General features: G+C 41.5%; 1 long non-coding RNA gene across 1 annotated transcript; it reads right to left on the reverse strand.

The window, feature by feature from the left end:
- Positions 1-492: 492 nt before the first annotated feature.
- LOC147840991 (uncharacterized) lies at positions 493-2,654 on the reverse strand. Its single transcript, XR_015505731.1, has 3 exons — positions 2,415-2,654; positions 1,732-1,881; positions 493-1,632 (listed from the first exon to the last, which is right to left on the reverse strand). It is a non-coding gene; the product is annotated as an uncharacterized LOC147840991 (long non-coding RNA).
- Positions 2,655-6,374: the final 3,720 nt, after the last annotated feature.

Genomic DNA, 6,374 nt, shown 5'->3' on the forward strand with positions numbered 1-6,374 from the left:
GAGATGTGTCTTTAGAAACTGACAGAGCGTGTCTGCCTCTAGAACTGTGCTAGGAAGGCTGTTCCAGAGTTTTGGTGCAAGATATGAGAAAGATCTACCAGTCGATTTTAATCAAATTTCTCAGAGGGGTGGTCCACTATGATATCATATCTTAGACTTTACTTTGTGGGTGATGTAGCTGTGTGAACATAAACAGCGTCTCTAAATGTGCTCAAAGTTCAATGCAAACAGAGACATTGGCTTTTACAGAGTTAGCTTAGCAAAGCTTAAGTTTGGGGACTACAAAAAATACATCCAAGCTAGTGAGATCACAATCGCTTCAGGTTACGGGCATTCACAACGCGCATACACCCCACGCAGAAAAGGAGCCTGGCCAGAGGCGCTGCAGTGCTGTAATGTAGCAGAGAAAGCTAAAATGGCGTCTAAATGTTGCTTGTTCCACAGAGCTAGTTTTGTTTCTGTATTTGGGCTTCCAAAAGACTCAACGCAAAGAGAGAAGTACAATTTAATTTTCATTATGTTCCAGAGAATTATAAAAAAAAATGTATACAGCTAGCATTTGACAAAGGAGAGCTTCCAGAATCTCTTCCAGATCCGTGCTGGATTCGGCTAAAAACTCCTCCAACCAAGAAGTTGTGGATTGTGAGCCACAACCAGTCAGTATTTCTACTTATTAAAATTGATCTATTACACGCATAGTTTCTAGCATTAGTGGTATCGAGGACATAAACAAGGATGTAAACAACAGGAAATGCTGTTTGGCACTGCAGTTTAGCTACAAATTCATATTTAGCAGTAAAACCCCTGTAAACACAACCAAGCCTTAAAAATACACTCTGGACCATCCCTTTAAAAAGTCTTTATTAATGTGGACTATTGTTGTTTTTTTAACCTAATTGTAAACATTTCTACTCTATATTGATCTAACCAATATACAGTGTTGCTCCCCTCTCCTTTTTTAATTCTCCTCTGCAGTTATGGGTGGATGTTTTCTTGGTAATGGTAATTAACAATGTTTACATTATATTACATCCAGCTCTTGACTGAATACACATACTCAAGGCACAAACAATAGCATTCAGCATGTAGATCTTGCTTTGCCTACACTCTCAGAAATAAAGATATGTGAGCTGTCACTGGGATTGTACCTTTTCCGATGGTACAAATTGATACCTTAAAGGTCCATATTAAATATCTCAAGGGTACATATTAGTACCTAAAAAGTACAAAAGTGTTCCTCTTAAATTCTTTAGGTACTAATGTATACTTTTAAGGTACCAATTTTGATCCTGGCGAGGCAGTGGCGCAGTAGGTAGTGCTGTCGCCTCACAGCAAGAAGGTCGCTGGTTCGAACCTCGACACAGTTGGCGTTTCTGTGTGGAGTTTGCATGTTCTCCCTGCCTTCGCGTGGGTTTCCTCCGGGTGCTCCGGTTTCCCACACAGTCCAAAGACATGCTGTACAGGTGAATTGGGAAGGCTAAATTGTCCGTAGTGTATGAGTGTTTGTGTTAATGTGTGAGTGGATGTTTCTCAGAGATGGGTTGCGGCTGGAAGGGCATCCGCTGCATAAGAAAACTTGCTGGATACGTTGGCAGTTCATTCCGCTGTGGCGACCCTGGATTAATAAAGGGACTAAGCAGACAAGAAAATGAATGAATAAATGAATTTTGACCCTTTAAGTACAAATGTGTACCTTATAAAAAGGTACCACTCTATTGACAGATTGCGTACCTTTATTTCTGAGAGTGTAGTACAAATGAACCACTGGTCACAGATCACATTATTTGGACGAGCATCATTACAGTGAGCACCTCCTTTAAGTTCCCAACTGCAAACTTCATGCGACACCAGCCGCAGGAAAAGACCAAACCCTCCATGCAGCTAAAAATAAGGCCTGATGTTAGAGGAGAATAGAACCAGGAAGGCGGCAAAGTACAGCAAATATTATTCCTATTCAACCACTGCTCAACCACAGCACTGTTTTTGGAGTTGAATGGGAAAAAAGGCAGAAAAAAGAAAAGAGAGGGGGCTGATGGCAGAGAAACGGCCGAAAAGAAAGGCCTCACATAGAGTGCTGGAAATCTGACAAAGCAAACTAAGAGAAATAAGGAGGAGGAGTGAAAGGAAGAAGGCGGAATCAACTGAAAGGAAGAAAAAATCCAGTCTTTCTCACTTTGACAAAGCTAAAGATGCTGTAAAAACCTTAAAACCTGGAGAGCAGCAAAGCAAACAAGTATGTTTGCACTAGAGATCCCAGGAAAAAGTCTGCTTGCTCCTGCTTTTCTGTCACTTCATTTTTTTTTTTTTTTTTTTTGCAGTGGCTTGGTCACACTCGCTATTGTAAGATAAAGAAAAAAATCTGCAGAGCTGTATTGTTGGCACAGGACCCACACCACAACCCCCCTCCCCCTCACCTCCCTTCCTCCCTGTCAAGCGTGAGACAGCCTGGCACGGTGCTGAGCCCAGCCAAGAATGGAACTCTTCGTCGCCTCACGCAATGTGGTGTGCTGAAATTTCCTGCAGTAAAAGCCTGATTGGGAAGACACCCATTTTAAAAAATGCAAAGAAAAAAGTATCAGACACAGCAGCATGTGAAAATGAGGATCTACGGGACGGGGGACATGCCGAGGGAAAACCCCCTAACCCAAATCCCCTCTCCCCCCAAACTTTTTGACACTTTTTCCTCCATGTTTTCCTCAAATCCTGTTTTAATTTAAATTTTGGCAAAGCTCCCTCTCACTCTGTGTTTCCCAAAGTGGTTTCCTGATTCACTCCCCCCCTACCTCATTTCAAAATGATGTCATACACTCCATAGGTTAATTGTGGCTTGGCATGAGTGTGCAAAGGACAAAGTTCAGCAGAGATTTGGAAGAATATGGCACAAGCGGAGACAAAGAGAGCTGAAGGGAGCGAGTTACTAAGTGAGTTAGAAGCTGCCAAGCCAGTTCTGGTTCATAGGGAATTGCATATATGGTTGTTCTCTGCACAAGCACCCACAATCATGTCCTCAAACAGCTACCTAGTAACTGCAACTATAATGAAGAATTTCTCAAGTTAAAAAAAAATATTTTCCCAGAGATGTGTTGTGGCTGGAAGGGCATCCGCTGCATGAACATGCTGGATAAGTTGGCGGTTCATTCCGCTGTGGCGACCCCGGATTAATAAAAGGACTAAGCCGACAAGAAAATGAAATGAAATATAAAAAATATATATAATTTTCCAACTATTCCTTTCTTTCTGTTGCTTTGGATGATATCGTCTGCATCTTTGTCTATGAAATCCACCTTTAGACCTTTTTTATTCAATAAAGTGTATATTCACACACATTTACAGTATGTACAGTACTTCATTTTTTTAAACATGACAGAACAGACTGATCATTATGGATCTAACATGTGTATCCGATCTTACAGACTTTAAAACCCACACCACCTTCCAAAATGATCACTAGGATGAGCACATGACAACTACCAGCTTTGGTCAATCAGGTGTCAGAGCTCACTGTCCAGCTGCAGCGTCTCCAGAGCAGCGGCATCCGACATGCTGCACTACCTAATTCACCTTTTTTTTTTTGCACTGAATCAATGCGGTAAGTTCTCTGAGCATCACCTTTCACGTCTTACATTCTACTATGAGCTATAAGCTAATCTGGATGAGCTAACAGAGACTGTAACATCTTATTTTCTGTCAAGACATGTGCATTCCAGCTTGGACTTAATTAAACTGTAACAATGACTAACCATAGTTCACTGTAAACTCAGACAGCTCTAATTGTTTAAAGAGCCTCTATTATTCATTAAAAAATGGCTTTGGGGATCTCCAACAAGTCGGATATGCATGCAAGGTCAAAAAACACTTTCATTGTCTTATAATATGCAACTATTTTTACCTAATTATCCCAACGACTCCCATATGATTTGTTCAGTGATTCATTTGTTCCCAAACCCCTCCTTAGCATGTTGCTAATCTGCGCTGATTGGTCCGATGACCCAGTCTGTTGCGATAAGTCAACTGCGTTAAGCACAAGACAGAGAGAATCACCCACCATGGCTTATCAACAATTTTAAAGTAGTCAGAGTGCAGAGTGTATGTGTGAGCCCAATGCAGTTAAACACCAGCATATTTCTCTAGTCTTCACCATGACACACAGTCAGTAGTAGTCAACACAGTGACAAAAGCTGAATATTTTGAAACTTGACCGCTGCACGTGTGTAGGAACAGCTGATGGGGACCATAGCAACACGGCAGAGGATTGCGAACTCACAAATGCATTTAAATTCATAAAGAAAGCAGCACATGCCGCGTTTTCAATGTGGTTTTAGATGTGATATGAGAATATAAAGAGTTAACCAGATTTACTACAAGTCACATGGAGCGCTTAACACAATTAAATACACATTTTGCAAGCTAAAACAAGGAGGCAACTATTTTAATCGCACTTACTGAAATGGAGGAAGAAACTGGTCTATGAACTGTGTACTGTAAAGTTCCTGTCAAGCTCTGACAAAGTCCCATACAACAATAGTCTTTTCTGATCTTTCCTTTAACAAACGGCCGACGAATCCCCCGTTGCAAGCGTGTAGATTGTTGTAGCACTCGTCAGAAAAATGACAGGAACGCAGCACAAGGCTGGGGCTATAATGCTGCGGTATTTTTGCAAAAATCAACTTTAACCAATGTCTCTTCACAGCCTTGTCTTTGGGTAGGGAAAATAACAACAACAAAAAAAGACGGAAGAAAAGGTGGCATGTAATAAACATATTTTTCAATACATCCATGTGTAGCACTAATAAAGATAATGTACAGGCCTAGCTATGTGTACTAATGTTATTTGTAATGTGTATGTATCAATGTGTGTGTTATATATTATTGTATGGTACAACTCTTTGTTAATGAATGCTACAGCATACTGTAGTATAGTAAACCAATAAACTGTAATACATACTGACAAGTTGTAAACTGTGGTGCATTGTGATGGTGTATAATTATTCAATTCATTTATTAATTTATTCATTTTCTTTTAGGCTTTGTCCCTTTATTTATTTGGGGTCGCCACAGCAGAATGAACCGGCAACTTATCCAGCATATGTTTTATGCAGCGGATGCCCTTCTAGCTGCAACCCATCACTGGGAAACACCCAAACACTCTCATTCACACACATACACCACAGACAATTCTTAGCTTACCCAATTCAACTGTACTGCATGTCTGTGGACTTGTGGGGAAAACCAGAGCACCCGGAGAAAACTCACGCGAATGCGGGGAGAAAATGCAAACTCCACACAGAAATGGCAACCAACCCAGCCGAGGCTCGAATCAGCGATCTTCTTGCTGTGAGGCGACAGCACTTCCTACTGCGCCACTGGTGTATATTTATAGTGAAGATAAATCTAGCTTTTTGGATCACTTGTTTATTACTACAGTTGTGTTGTACCAAAGCCCCTTTATAATTAATCCAACAAATTAATTCAAGTAATTATCTATACTTCAAGACAATAAGGGGCTTTAGTGTCACTAACTACTTCATTAAGTTTCTTGTGCAAGTGGAAGACAGAAGTGCAGTGGGACATGTTCCTTCAGGAGGGTTGGGCGGGCCAGATTCACAATTGACCATCAGGCCATTGGAAAATGTCCCGGTGCTCCCTATGGCCAGACCAATTTCGGTAGTTCCAGGGATACTGGGAATCCCTCTTTGCAACCTGAACCCATGCAGATAAGCAGATCTAAATTTTCAGTGGAGGAGAAGTGCTGACACCACAGCAATTGGTGTTCCAGTTCCAGGGATTCTGGCCATGCCCCTTTTGCAACCTGAACCCATCCAGAGCAGATCTAGATTTTCAGTGGAGAAGTGCCGACACCACAGCAAGGGCCTTTCTATACTCCCCATTACCTAGTAAAAACCAGTAGGTACTGATGAGCCTATGAGTTACTGATGAGTGTGAAATTCTCTCTCGTAAAAAAATCGCCTGAAGAACAAGTTCGAGTGGGCTGCTGTGACTTTTAACACTCAAACTCTTATTGATTCACGGGCTGAGGGTAATTTCATTGACACTGCTTTAGCTGTAGATCTTAAGCTCCAGTGCTATGTCTCTCTCAATCTATTGCTGTCCACACCCTTAGTGGTCTGTCTCTCCATCCATAACTCATTCCACTGATCCCATAAGACAGGGGTGTCAAACTCAGTTTCTGGAGGGATGCAGCTTTGCACAGTTAAGTTCCAACCTTAATTAAACACAGTTAATCAAACTAATCGAGTCCTTCAGGCTTGTCTGAAACCTCCAGTAAGTGGTCGGAGCAGGGTTGGAACCTTGCATTAAACTGTTAGACACCCCTGAGTTAGACACCCCTGCCATAAGTTATCAATGCTGATAAC

Source organism: Danio rerio, chromosome 13, assembly GCF_052040795.2.
Source record: "Danio rerio strain M-AB ecotype USA chromosome 13, GRCz13ab, whole genome shotgun sequence".
NCBI classification, from domain to species: Eukaryota; Metazoa; Chordata; class Actinopteri; order Cypriniformes; family Danionidae; genus Danio; species Danio rerio.